The following is a 15,095-nucleotide window of genomic DNA, read 5'->3' as shown; positions in this document are numbered from 1 at the left end:
ACTGACCCGATTTCGCCGACCACAGTGCCTATGGTAGGACTCTGCATCATAGTACGATATATGATGCAAGGAGTCCCATGTGTATCACTTGGATTCTGCCCCTTGCATCAGAGACACAAATCCTACGCATCCCGTGTCCTTACCTGTCACCAGAATTTTACCCCTCTAACCAGTAATGGGTAAAATGTCCTCCCCATATCACCTAAAATTATCTGCCACTGAGGTGCTGTATCTTAATTACAGACGTTTTTATGATATGCAAATGAGTACAGATGAGTCAACTTTTGAATAGAAGAATCATGTCTTCTCCTGTCTCCTTCTTTTGATTGACAGCCCGGTGTCTCTTAAAATCTCAGCCTAAGCAGACAGGAAGTCCTGTACCTTTATCTGCTTGTATTTGGTAATGACCCCTGGGTGGGAAACTGCATATCTTCTCACCATTTCACCCACCCTATGGTGTATGGGCAGTAGTGAATTATAATATAGGTGGCGCACAATCCCAGACCGGAGCTTTCTAGGGGGCCAGTGGCCACTCAAACCATCCACCAAATTTTATACTAAGAAATCTGCATACATCTGGTTTTCATTACACATGTACACAAGAGCCATTTCAGGACCTTTGAAGGTCCTCCAAAGGTCCTGAACCTGCAGATTGAAAGCAGCAGAAGGGACGCATCCTCCATTCCCCAGGAAGCTGATTCTAGTACCAGATGTAGGAAGTGATTCCAGACTTGTAGGGGCAATAATATTCATACAGCCCCGGACCCATGTCGTCCCCTGGTGGATGGGTCAAAGGTGTGATGGGCGGAGCCATAAGGGTCAACATAGGCAAAGACAGAAAAAGTTTGTAGAAAGCTTTTGATGCTGGAAGGAGGCAGATGTAAGCTGGGAGGGGGGAGTAAGGTTTAATGTGCCCATTCTGGATGTCAGGATTATTTTAATCATGGTTAAGCTCACAACAAAGTGCCTGAAACACGTATGTTTTATACCTACAGTGCGGATTAAAATTGAGATTTTTATGGATGAATTAGGGCGACAAACACCTATCACATTTGTGAACGGTACAATTGCGGTACATAATAATAGTACATGGATTCAAGCAGTAGTGTCTTTACAAGGAGGCAAACAGAGTGGTTACAACCAGTCTTATTAGAGGCAACTAGCTTGATGGTTGTAATAGCTAATAATAGGCAACTGGCTTGGTGGTTGTGTAACAGTTGTCTCCAAATACTAAATTACATGTTACACTACGGCATCTTTGTACTGTTTGCTGGTTGGTCCCTATAGACTTGTTACGGTCAGGTCATCCATAGGTGTTACTTACCCATCTGGGTCTGGTAAATCTCCGAGCCTCATCTACCCCATCTCTCTATTTCACGTATACAATGGGGCAGATTTACTTACCCGGCCCATTCGCGTTCCAGCGGCGCGTTCTCTGCGGTGGATTCGGGTCTTCCGGCGTTTCACTAAGGTAGTTCCTCCGTCGTCCACCAGATGTCGCTGCTGGGCTGAAGTTCCCCGAGGCCCGCCGAAATGCCCTGAAATGCACCATCCTATACCTGGTGAAGGTAAGCGCGAGTCCAGTGACACATTTTTTTTTAAAAATGCAGCGGTTTTTACAAATCCGTCGGGTTTTCGTTCGGCCACGCCCCCCATTTCCGTCTCGTGCATGCCGGCGCCGATGCGCCACAATCCAATCGCGTGCGCCAAAATCCCGGGGCAATATGGGAAAAACGGACGCAAATCGGAAATATTCGGGTAACACGTCGGGAAAATGCGAATCGGGCCCTTAGTAAATGACCCCCAATATATTGTGGCTGTGAGTTCCTTGAATATACCTGTTCAGTATAAATACATGCAAGATGGAGGAATAAATGGCTCGCGACCAGAGAAAATCGTGTACGAGGCCGGTCCAGCGCTTCATCATGCGGATTTATCTCACATTACACATTGGAATAAATTTAATGGAGAATATTGGGAGGAGAATCCTTATAACATGAAGTTGATAGTCCTTGAAACGCTGCCGTGTCCCATTTCACACCGTGTAATCATTCCGCCATCTGTATTCAGGATTCATCACATTAATCCTCAGGTCAGGACCCAGCGAAGCCGATCGCAATTATGTGTATAAATATCATTACTCTGACTTTTAGTCTCTTTCAGCATTTACATTGTAACAACCCAAGTCCTGCATCAGGGGACATGGCCGTATTTCTATATGACATCACTGTGTGCACATAATATGAATGGCACTTGTCTTCACTGGGCATACTGTGTGCATTACCTAAAATGGGGCACTGATGTACACAGGAGATAGCTCCACTCATTAAATAGGCTTAAAGGAAACCTACCACCAGGATGAAGGATTGTAAACCAAGTAAACTGACATACTGGTGTGCAACCTCTGGCAGGATCCACTCTTCTTTTATCTTCTTATTCCCTGTTTTTTTTTTTTTTTTTTTAAAGGCTTTTAAATTATGCAAATGAGCCTAAGGACCTCCAGGCGCCTGGAGCCCCTAAGGCTCATTTGCACAATTTTGTAAGCCTTTTTTTCTTGAAAACCAGGACATAAGAAGATAAAAGAAGAACATATCCTGCCAGAGGGGTCACATACCAGTATGTCAGTGTACTTAGTTTACAACCCTTCATCCTGGTGGTAGATGTCCTTTAAATGAACACTCAAGTCACAGCTGATTCATTGAATTATACCTTGTGCAGGGTGGAGCAGGACTCCCTGTTCTAAGAATACAATGATAATGAGCCCTGCTCCTCCCTTCAGGCCCCGCACCATGTATTATCCAATGAATTAGCTTTGACCAGAGTGTTCCTTTAAAGGGGTTGCCAAAGTATAAAGTAGCATCTTTTCAATCCTTGGTCAATCCCTTTCGAAACCTTTCCCGGTACTCCCCCAGTCCCTGTCCTTCTAAATCTAACAATGTCACTTCAACCTAACATATGACTGTTTCTGATTTTTTTTAAAGTATTTTTAGTTCGTGTTTTATTTTTCTACATTTTGGTTTTTTCTTAAATTTTCCTTTAAAAAATCTCAGTAGTTGAACTTTTTATAAACTTTTTTAAAATAATTATTATCATTTTAATTCCTTTCATTCTGGGGCACCTAGAGATTGCAGTCATATCTTGGTCTCCCACCAATGGGCACCACCAATTAGTCAGTGGATCATGTGACTGATTTTTTTTTTTTTTTTACTGGGGACCTAGAAATTTTAGGTTGAGCCTATAAATACAGAAAAATCCAGATCCAGACACGACACGCATAGAGGGAAAGCTACACGAATCCACAGATGGGAATTCAAAAACGTCTCATAAATATGTAACACGTTCATCATATTATATTAACCAAAATGTTTGCAGAAGGGAAGAACTTTGCCGAAATCTTTTTGTGTGTGATTTCATTCATCAATAAAATATTAAGGCGTGAACTTCTCCGGAGGTGAACTGTGCCCCGCTTACATCTTCAAGCCAGTGGAGAAAAAATATTCCACATCATTTTCATTTCTCAGTTGTATTTTTCTTCTAGGATTATTTATAAATGTACAATAAAAGGTGAAGTTTTCATGTAACACGTTTCCTTTGTGATATAAATGACAGGAAATGATTTTCGTGGAATCAAACGATCCGATGATAAAGTCACACCTCGGATTTGCATTAATTAACACAAGGCGTTAATTCTGTATTTATGAAAATCTGTCATTTTTTAACAAGTTTTTTTTGTCACCTTGTCACCCAAATCATCAATCAGTAAGTTTGAGACATGTATCTACCTCTCTCACTTTCTCTACAATTCTATGAGGCTAATTGACTGTTATAAAGGTATAATGGGAATGCATTACTTTGAAAAAGGTTGCTCATGGGCGGTGCTACAGGCACAGCAGCCAATCAGTGGCTACAACATGGAAAGCAACCTAAAAGGACCTGCCAGGGCAAAACATTCTAATCTTTGTTCCTCACAGGATCTTCAGCTTAATTTTATTACCATCTGCTCTGCTCACAACCATCTCCAGGACTTCTCCAGTGCTTCCCCCATACTCTGGAACTCTCTACCAAAATGTGTCAGACTGTTCCCCACTTTCCAAACCTTTAAAAGTCACCTGAAAACCCACCTGTTCAGGACCATCGTCAACACCCAATAACTGATCTGCTCCCTCCCCTTGTGTCTCCATCTTCCCTCTCATATAGATTCAGAGAAGGAGAGAGAGAGGGTAGAAACGCGCCACACGGGCGCCACATGTGTGAATCCAAATTAGGCAAGACAATATATTCTCTTTGCTTTAAATGAAATATTACTCACCTATTTTGGTTGTACTACCGGTACAACACGAGGAGGTAGCGTCTCGAGTGATATTAGGAAGCTTCCCTGGACTTCATGTCAGCGGGAGTGTTCATGAAGAAGATACAGTGACCAGATGGAGGGTTCCAGGGTGATACCAGCGCCAATGACTCGGATGTGAAGAGCGTATTCTCAAAGTATTTTTATTGTATTGTATTTTTATTGTACAATTATGTAAGACACGTTTCCAGCCTGGAACGGGCTCTTCTTCAGTTACAAATAAGCATAACCTACATAAAACCATGAGGTTTTTTAAATGCTGTTTTTTTGGCACGAGAGGGAGATCTGTCTAACCTACAAAAAACCAAGCAGACAGATCTCCCTCTCGCGCCAAAAAACGGCATTTAAAAACTGCATTTTTTTTGTAGGTTATGCTTATTTGTAACTGAAGAAGAGGCCGGTCCGGGCTCGAAACGCGTCTTAAATAATTGTACAATAAAAATACTTTATTTGAGAATACGCTCTTCACGTCCGAGTCATTGGCGCTGGTATCACCCTGGAACCCTCCATCTGGTCACTCTCATATAGATTGTGAGCCCTCATGGGCAGGGTCCTCCTCCCACTCATCTCCTGAACTCTGTAGTTTTGTATTTGTACTTGCATTTCTTCTTGTCTTAATGTAATGTGTGTAAACCCCTTACTGATTGTACAACCCCATGGAAGTAATGCTGCTCCATAAATATATAATACAAATAAAATAATGATAATAAAAACATGATTAGGAATGTTTGGTTTGGATATTCAAACCCCAACGCTCTGCCCCACCCAAAACACCCGTTATCGGTGATGGCATGACCGGCAAAGCTCCCAGCAGCATATAAAAACACTGTTGCTGCATGTGTGCTCCATTTTCTTTACGATAGTCGCTTCCATGATGTCATCAGGGAGTGATAATCCTAGGAAGAATGGTGGTGCACACTCGGCATTGCTGGCAGCATTTAAACTTGTTACCGGCAAGGGAGTGACTTCAAACGCTAGACCCGAACCCACAATATTTGCCAGAGACCTGAACATTGAGGGTTCAAGGACACTATTCCCTAGTCCCAAGCCGGAGTGGTCTGGTGGCACAGAGGAGTGGGTCCCCAACTTGCTGCAATGAATTATAGCTATGACCCCTGGTGGCTTTTATAAAAAAGTTTCATTGCATAATAATAATAATTCAGGGCTTTGTGATAATGGGCGAGTTTGAGACCTTAGATTTCAGATATTCCATCATAAATTGATGGATTGCATGTAACCTAGAATGTGATCATCTAAAAGGTCTGGTCATGAAGTGTTAGGACTTTCCCAGGTACTCACAAACAGCTCAAAAAGTTTTTACATGTGCCGTCATATAGCGCTCCTCTATGAAATGTCACGGGTGCTCCGTGCCACGCGATGTTCGCTAGCGCAACTTACCTTTACCCGCTCCTGTTCCTGGCTTCTTAGGCTGTCTCCTAGGGGGGTGGCTTCAGAAAATTTAAAGGGCCAGCACATCTTTAATTGGCACTGGCCATTTCCCAGAATTCTACATGATCTTTATAGATCTTTGTGCTTCTATGTATAAGAGAAAGCTTTGTTCCATGCCCTTTGTGATTATCCTGATTTCCCGTTGTGACCTCAATTCCGTTCCTGACTCCGATCCCGTGCTGCCTGTCCTGACCTACCGATACATAGTTGCACTTGTGGAACAACCCGGTGGTACCACGCCGCAACAAGTCCAACCTGCTCTGGTGATAACCGGGTGCCACTTAGACTCTAGTCCGAGGTAGCAGCTTACGTCATCATCCGCGGTGGTCCAGAGGATCCACTACCTCCGATCATGACATAAAACTGTTATATGGAGGTAATGTGCTGCAACGATCTCTGATAAAACACAGTGTGATAATTCTTGCATATCATAAAAAAGTTTAAAAACTTTTATATAAATTTTTTTTTTAATTTTATAATTTTTCTTTTGAATTTTGTCATTTTTTACTGCGTTTCACTACAAATATTCCCGCAAATCACAGTGACAAAGATTTTAACAATACTGCTGACAAGCATTAGCATATCATCTGCATTTCATATAACGGCGTATATGAATTATACAGGAAGAATGAATAGACGCCGGCGTGTAATTTTCTCTAACATTTTACATTCTGATTTTCTTTTTTTTTTACCATTTAACATGACAGAGCGGAGTTTTTGATTAAACATTAACTTACTTCAATCAAGCTTGAAAATGAGGAGGTTTAATGCGATTTTAGTCTGAACTGTACGGATTATAATATGTCCTATACTTTAAACAGATAGTAAAAAAATACATTTAAAAAATGTTTAAAACATAAATCTTCACCTTTTACAGTAAAATTTTTAAATGTAAAACATTGCAAAAATGATCAATTCTAATAAATTCTGAACATAACTCACCTAAATATGTGTCTTCCCTATGTTTTCCCTATACATGGTGACATGTGTGCGTCCCCAAATGTGAAGCTTCTCAAAACAACATGATTTTGGGATACTCGTGTGACCACCTAGTGTTTGTCTTGTGTATTGCAGCCTGGTAGGAGATTTATAAACATGTGTCTATAAAGTATCAAATTGCTTTGAAGAGGAATTGAAAACCCTTAAAGGGGCTGTACCAAGTTATATTGTTATCTATATTTACAGGATAAGGTATAGGAATCTGAGGGATGAGTTCCCCAATAATCATAAGAATGGAGGTTTTGTTCTCAGTAATTGTAGTGAGCAAGCGTCATGGGAATTTTCACAGCATTAGGCTCTCACCAGCTCTCTCATAGACAGTGAATTGGAGTGCTGTAGAAACTTAAGCTGGGCAGGTTTATAGGGAGTGCCCCAGGGGCGCGTGCCCCGAGGCCCCCACTAGCTGACTGTCTCTAGGAGTGAGGCGCAGAGGTGGTACTACTGTGCTGCACATGCGCCCACCTCCAAACTCTCGCTGGCTCTGTTAGTGAGATTATGCCTGCCTAGCCTGCCCATACTCAATCGCATTCTGCATTTAGCATGCTTTGTAGGAGCCGCACTGCATGCACCTGATCCCCTCCTCTGTATCTAACACTGGTTGGCTAAACTGGTTGAAAACGAAGTGCTAGCCAATCAGTGTAAGGTTTACTTGCATGCAGATCACTCAGCCCGATCTGTGAGAGGAGGAGAGAGAACTCTCAGGAGACTAGGACTAGTTGTCAGTACTACTGCCACTGTGCCAGCTAGGCCAGCAACTGGGCTAACATGTAATCATTATTTACAATTGTAATGTGTATCACTGTCTAGGCTACATTCAGAGGGGCCCCCACCAGATTTTGCACGAAGGGGCCCCTACCTACTTTTATCCGACCCTGAACCCAAGTGCAGGGCTTAGCAATTCCAGATGCTAATCCTGCTCAATCCATCAATTCTTGAGAACAATTCTAATGATTGGTGGGGGTTCTAGCAGTCAAATCCCCACCATCAGATTGCTAACCTGTAGATGGAGGGTAACAATGTAACTTACTGGTTTCCCCCCAACTCACCCGCTTCTGTCTTCAGCATTTTGAAATGTAAGGATTCCACTTTATTTATATTTTTAATATACACCTTCTAGTATCTGTGCTCTCTTACAAACCAGGTCCTCATCCCTACCACTGTGAGGAGCTACAATCCTGAAATTTTCTATGTTCTAGTTTCTTTTATCTTTTCTGCCTAGTTACATATGTCTAGTTACTTAAGGCAACTCCCCCGAGGGGATGTTCCTGAGCAATAAGTACCTAGTGTATAGCATAAGTATTCACCAAAGCTCTGGCTCTACTACCCTCATGTATCTGAATCTTAACCTGTTCTGCCTGCCTAGACCTCTGCTTGGATATGTGCCACCTGCTATGACTGCCCCCTATCTCCGGCATGCGCAGACGGCAGGATCGCCGGACGAGAGCGCGCAGCTACGCACTCAGCACTTGGATCAGCTGTTACAAAAATGAGACTACTCGAAGGTTTTATCTCCCAAACAAACTCAACAAACCCCATATACAAGAGTTAAAGAGTGGAAACCGGGGCACTACTCAAACAAAACCCTTAGGAGTAACAACAGGCCTAATTCATTGGTGGATCCGTGCTGTATTACTTTTCTCAGTTTCTAGAAGGAACGTCTAGAGGAGATGATCCAGTCTTGTTATTTCATGACTTTGGCCCATTCCATTTTACAATCCCATAGGTGTTCTGCTGTTTAGACCTCTAGAGACTCCTGGAGACCATCAGTTTTGGTAGCCTGCAGCACCACCACAGGGGAAATGAAGAATTACACAGCGGTCATTGAAGTCTATGAGATTCTTGGTAATATGTGGGGTCATTGGATCCTCCAGAGCTGATAACAACCCTTTGTAAGAGATAAGAGACTGGTTGGGAGATCATCTATTGGAAATTTTAGGATTTTTACAGCCGGAAACTGAGTGTGTATTACAAAATTCAGAATCAATCCATATCCATGAATTAATAAGTGGCTGATGTCACGTCTGCGAGTGATTGCAGAAGCTGGTGCTGAGATCCCCGGTTTATGAATATTTCGTAGAGTAAGGCTGACACCGGCACAACCTGTGGAATCCTCAGCCGTAGGCAGTGACGTCTATGTGAACGACACCTGGGCCATCTATGGGGGATTAAAGGGAAAGTCTGCTGGTGGTAGATAGAAAGAAAATCACAGATAAAGTCCATGATGAATACATTACATGGTAACGTCAGAGGTAGTCATCATAAGATTGTCTGGACAAAGAAAAAAGTGGAAAAATTACCATGGGCTGGTGTAACATGGCACTTATGTAATTAAAGGGATACTCCAGCCAAAGATAAACGGGACTCATTTACTAAGGGCCCGAATCACTCATTTTCGCCGGGTTTCCCGAAAATTACCGGTTTGTGTTGAATTGCCCCAGGTTTTTGGCACAAGCGATCAGATTGTGTCGCATCGGCGCCGGGTTGCATCAGACGGAAATCGGGGGCGTGGCCATCGGAACACCTGACGGATTTGGAAAAACAGTGGTATTTAAAAAAAAAAATGTGTAGCACTCACATACACCGGGACGGAGAAGGTGAACTCCGGCAGACTTCATCGCAGCAGCGACACCTAGTGGATATCTGGCGCCGATTTCCCCTGAATTGCCCCGGGATTTTGGCGCACGCGATCGGATTGTGGCGCATCGGCGCTGGCATGCACGCAGCGGAAATCGGGGACCGTGGCCGAACGAAAACCCGACGGATTCCGAAAAACCGCCGCATTTAAAACAAAAAATCTGTCGCGGAGCTTGCACTTACCTTCACTCAGCCCGGCTCGGTGAACTCCAGTGCGTTCAGATGCTTTTCAGTGCAGCAGCGCCACCTGGTGTACGGCGGAGGAACTACCTTAATAAATCCCGGCCGGACCCGAATCCAGCGCAGAGAACGCGCTGCTGGATCGCGAATGGACCGGGTAAGTAAATGTGCCCCAAAGTCTCCAATGTGATCCATATTGGTATTTGGAGTATACAGTAAGTCCCTCTCCTTTTCTTGCTGTTTCAATCTCTATTTATCACATTTGGATGGTAGTTAGTAGCCATAGGACTCTGACATGTTTTAATCATGGATGAGTCTTGAATTAGGTTAGATTATAACAAAGGTGACTTCAGCTTCTGCACCATGTACGGCCTCCCTGAGACTCTATGGACACAGAATATAGAACTATAGAACTAAATAAAAGGTTCTGGATCACTGGGAGCCGTAGAAAACAACAGCAACAGATATAGATGTATCTTTTCATTGGTGGTCCCTATACAGTTGTTTGTATTAAAACCTGAGATTCCAGGTTATGTAACAGATACAATAGGAATGTTGTGCTGTGGGGATGGTCTGGAGTTCTGGTTCTGATAACCTGATTCTTTAGACTAACTAAAGACCCCAGGGGGCCAGGGAAGGGGGCTGGACCAATGGAATGGGGAGCTAGAGGAAAGTAAGTTAAGCTAATTTTTGTTGGCCCCTGCTCACCTGGCTCCAAAGGTTTTACAAGAAAACCCCTTTAAGTCTCACCGTGGATAATCCTTATAACCTCTCCATGGAACCATACTGTATCAGCAGAGTATTCTGCAATGCACCGCGGGTAAATATGCCCAAAATCCCCACTGGGGCTGATAGCATGCGGGGGCAGCAGGGAACCAGGACCCGAAGTGCCTGTTTATGATGGTGGCTAGGCCGCAGGTGTCACATAAAACCAAGTTCTGTCTTAGGCCTCATTCTCCGGGGACAGAAGGTCAGAAGCAAGAAGACGGGGGAGGGGGGTTTGCTTGTGTGGAAGGTTCATACTGCTTGTGTTCAGACTGCTTGGTGGGTGCTTGTGTAGACCTTGACACCTGTGGGCACCTTGAGTTGTCGCCTAATGAGGTGATCAGGCCCACTAGCCCCATGGAGTAAGACTATCAACAGTTCATTTTGTAATGACCCAACTCCAGGACGCTACACACAATGGGGCACATTTACTTACCCGGGCCCGTTGCGATCCCGCGGTGCATTGTCCGACGAGGATTTGGGTCTGGCGTGATTCATTAACATCGTGCGCCCCAGTTCCTGCAGGTGTCGCTGCTGCGCCGAGGTCCGCTGGAGTTCACCTACTTCTTCCTGGTGCATGTAAGTGCTTGATCTTGCGACACAAATCCTTTTTTAAATTCCACGGTTTGTCCGAATCCGACGATTTCTGTTGCGTGCAAGCTGGCGCCGATGAGCCAAAATCCGAATGTGTGCGGCAATTGCAGAAATGCCTGTGGCAATTTGACGCAAAACGGGAATATTCGGGAAACCCGACGATAGTGCGCAGTTCGGACCCTTAGTGAATGAGCCCCAATATTCCAATTTTTGCCAGATTCCATATTACATGACGGTACATTTAGGACACGTAGGTTCCTATGAAAAATTGTAGCATGAGAAAAATTTTTTGACTCTTTCTCTAGACTTAATCTATTCCAGTCTCAATTTCTCCATCGGACCACGTTTCCTCTTCGGATCCAGCACCTGGCACTTTGATGTGACGTTAGTTATTGCTGCGGAGTTCTTTCCAAGTGTAATTCCTGGTAAATTTATAAGCAGGATTTAATGGCTCTTTCTTCGTCCTCTGAGCATTACCGCGGGGAACAATGAATACAATCACACATACATCTCTGCTACGACTTAGAGGAGAAGTTAAATACAGAATGCAGAAAATGAATTGTGTGCGGGGGCTTTGTTCTGCGGAGGTCTCCTTCTAACTATAGCCGGCTCTTTTTACGCTGGTTAATTGCAATGTCTTGAATTCCTGCTGCAGTCTTTGTAATTGTATGTATGAGTGGAGAACCTGCAGCCCGCCTGATATTTCATTACATTTATGCTGGAGAAGTCCACTTCACTTTATATTCACTAATTGTGCCGCTAAATAGGTGAAACATTTGCATTAGTGAGTAGTTAGTCCCCATAAGGACACACAGTGGCTTTTACTGTAAAAATGGAGGGGCAATGCATTGTAATTGGACTGAGCTGCAGTACCTGTTGCAGCCACTTGGTGTGCTCTTCATTTGACTGATTTCTGCATAGAGTGCACCTCCACCAATCAAACATCGATGATTTTTTAAAAAAAGTAGGTTGCCAAGAGTATAACAGTAATTTACTAAACACAGTAAAGGGGATAGTAATTTAATCGATGGGGGTTTTGTAATTTATCTGGTTCTGCTGCTATATTTTGTTTCAGAGCCTGGTTCTGTATTTTTCTATAGAGTTTGGTTCTGGTGCTGTATTTCTTTAGGAAGCCATGTTCTGGTGCTGTATTTCTCTATGGAGCCCACTTCTGGTGCTGCATTCCTGTACAGAGCCAGGTCCTGTTGCAATATTTCTTTATTGAGCCTGGTTCTGGTGCTGTATTTTTGTATGAAGCCAATTTCTGGTTATTTAAATTTGTAGGGAGCCAGTTCTTGATGATGTATGTCTTTATTGAGCCTGGTTCTGGTGCTGTATTTCTTTAATGAGCCTGGTTCTGGTGCTGTATTTTTGTATGAAGCCAATCTCTGGTTATTTAAATCTGTAGTGACCGGGTCTTGGTGCTGTATTTATGTACATAGCTGGATTCTGGCAATGTATTTCTGTTATGAGGTTGGTTCTAATGTTGTATTTCTTTACAAACCCTGATTCTGTATTTCCGTACAGATTCTAGTTCTGGTGCTTTGTTTGTTTATGGAGCCAGGTTCTGCTGCTGTATATCTTTATAGAGCCCATTATTGGTTATGTATTTATGTATGGAGCCAGGTTCTGGTTCTATATTTCTTGTTGAAGCCTGGTTCTGGTGCTGTATTTCTTTATAGATCCCATTTCTGATGCTGTATTTCTGTAGGAAGCCAAGCCTTGGTGCTGTATTTATGTACAGAGATGGATTCTGACACTGTATTTCTGTGCTGAGGTTGGTTCTGGTGTTGTATTTATGTAGAGAGCCTAATTCTATATTTTGATACGAGTTTGGTTATGGTGCTATATTTCTTTATGGAGCCAGATCCTGGTGCTGTATATTTTGGAGCCTGGTTCTGTTGCTGTATTTCTGTACAGAGCCCATTTCTAGTGCTGTGTTTCTGTAAGGAGCCAAGTCTTGGTGCTGTATTTAAGTACAGAGCTGTATTGTGATGTGTATTTCTGCACTCAGGTCAGTTCTGATGCTTTATTTATGTATATAGTTTGGTTCTGTTGAAGTATTTCTGTATGGACCCTGGTGCTGGAACAGTATTTCTTTACAGAGTCTGGTTGTGTTGTTGAATCACTATTAGGAGTCTGGTTCTTTTGCTGTATTTATGTTCAGAGTATGGTTCTTGTGCTTTATTTTAGTACTAAGCTTGGTGCCGTTTCCATGGGCTGGATTATGGTGCTGCATTGTACTGAGCTCGGTACTGTATCTCTGTAGAAGGCTTGGTTCTGTATTTATGTACTGAGCTATTATAATAACTTATAAGAGGCCCTGTACATATTTACAGGGGGTCACTGTATATGGTAAAATTATTCTATATACCATATACTATTATACTATATACTAATGATATATTTGATTCTGGGTGGGGTGTAAGAATTAATTTGGGGGTAATTATTAATTTGTATATATTCCAATAACTTCTGTGGGGGGGAAGGAATTTTAGGGAATCACTCTGTACATCAGTGTTACCACTCTACCAAATAGGGGGAACTGGATCCCTATCCTTGGGACCTTTGGGGGTCATCAGTTACTCATCCTGTGGTCAACAATTACGTGATAAAACCCCTTTAAGCTTAGACCATGTACTTGGAGTACCTATTCTATACAACATGAGGGTGATATCTGCTGCAAATTCATTGCTAAATGTGTTCAGATTCCTCTGCAGATTTTCCGTAATATATGGGTCAATTATATATATATATATATATAGATATTTGTGTGCCAACAATAGAGCTGTTTACTGCTCCTTTTATATATTTTTCAGCCTCTATCGCCACTAGGGGGAGCTCTTACATTGGTTTTTCTTTAGCTCTTATTAAGGACAGAATAAGGAATGTGGGATGTTATCTAAGTATATGACAGTATCTAGTGTAAGTAAGGATTCATAGTATGGAGAACCCTTAGCTGAAGTGCTCCGCTGCATTATATCATTAGCTTCTTTTATGATGTAAATTCCTGTTGCATTCTAATGATCCTATTTTCCTGAATCTACCACTTGCAGTACCGCTTTCCACCACAGCTGGCAGCAAATCTTTTCTAAAGAAACTAACACAATAACCCCCTCCTATTGTTTTTTTTTATTTTACAATTATTTATTACAATTTTTTTTATTGAACTTGATCATCGCTACTTTTACCCACCTTATAGATTATTTTGCACGTATTCTGGACTGATACTTTTTGATGGTACTCCACTATCTTCTATAACAAGACAAAAGCGCCAGATCGAGACTATAAAATAGAATAAAAGAATAAATCTCTCCTCCAATTAAAAAATGAAGCAATATTTATTGTCTTCAATTAACTCGGAGACAGAATACATTAACTTCTCCAGACCCGTCCTGATGGGGAATCGAACACCCGGCAGCCGCTGTACTCGTATCCCAGAGATATATATTGTGTCCTCAGCACAAATACAGGAATATCACTCATTGTACTCAATGTTGTACAAATCCAGTATCTTTCTGTGAAAGGGAAGAATAATACATGTTGACAATTGTGATGTTTTTGTGTTTTCCCAAAAAATCGTAAAAGTAAATGTTTCCAATTCTCTGTTAATGTAAAATCTCAGATTCCAGTACAACAGGGAAATAATTGTTATATTTTTGGTTTTGAACAATTAAAAAAAATTCTGAATATGTAAACAGTTTTATGTTACTAACAAATGGAACAAAGGGAAGCTGTCATGCAAATGAACCCACCCAAAATAAATAATTTGTTAAAAACTATGATTAAAAAGTATCACCTTTATCCCTGAATGGTTCCTTTCCATGGCTGCAATGTTACAAAATCTGTTTGTAAACTTATATGTGTGTCTAATGAATCCCTGCATATTCAGGGAGTAACTTGCATAGCCCCGCCTCCTTGTTGCTGATTGACAAGTGTTACAGCACTGCTTCTGTGTGGAACGTTGAGTTACAGCTCTGTCACATCATTGGCCACTTCATGTCATGTGACCAGGGTGACATAATCTAAGGCCCTGTTGAATTTGCACAGTCTACCCCATGTATGTATCTGATCACATGAAAGCACTGCATAGAGGATTGGGAGGAGTAGAAGTTCATGAAAGCAT

The 15,095-nt window shown here is 42.3% G+C and overlaps 1 protein-coding gene across 6 annotated transcripts in view; it reads left to right on the top strand.

Moving 5' to 3' along the window:
* The window catches only part of DCC (DCC netrin 1 receptor), a 583,792-nt gene that overhangs the window by 75,335 nt on the left and 493,362 nt on the right, over positions 1–15,095 (top strand). The window lies entirely within an intron of this gene.

This window comes from Engystomops pustulosus, chromosome 1 (assembly GCF_040894005.1).
Source record: "Engystomops pustulosus chromosome 1, aEngPut4.maternal, whole genome shotgun sequence".
Classification (NCBI taxonomy): Eukaryota; Metazoa; Chordata; class Amphibia; order Anura; family Leptodactylidae; genus Engystomops; species Engystomops pustulosus.
This window is presented reverse-complemented; position numbering and strand designations above follow the sequence as displayed.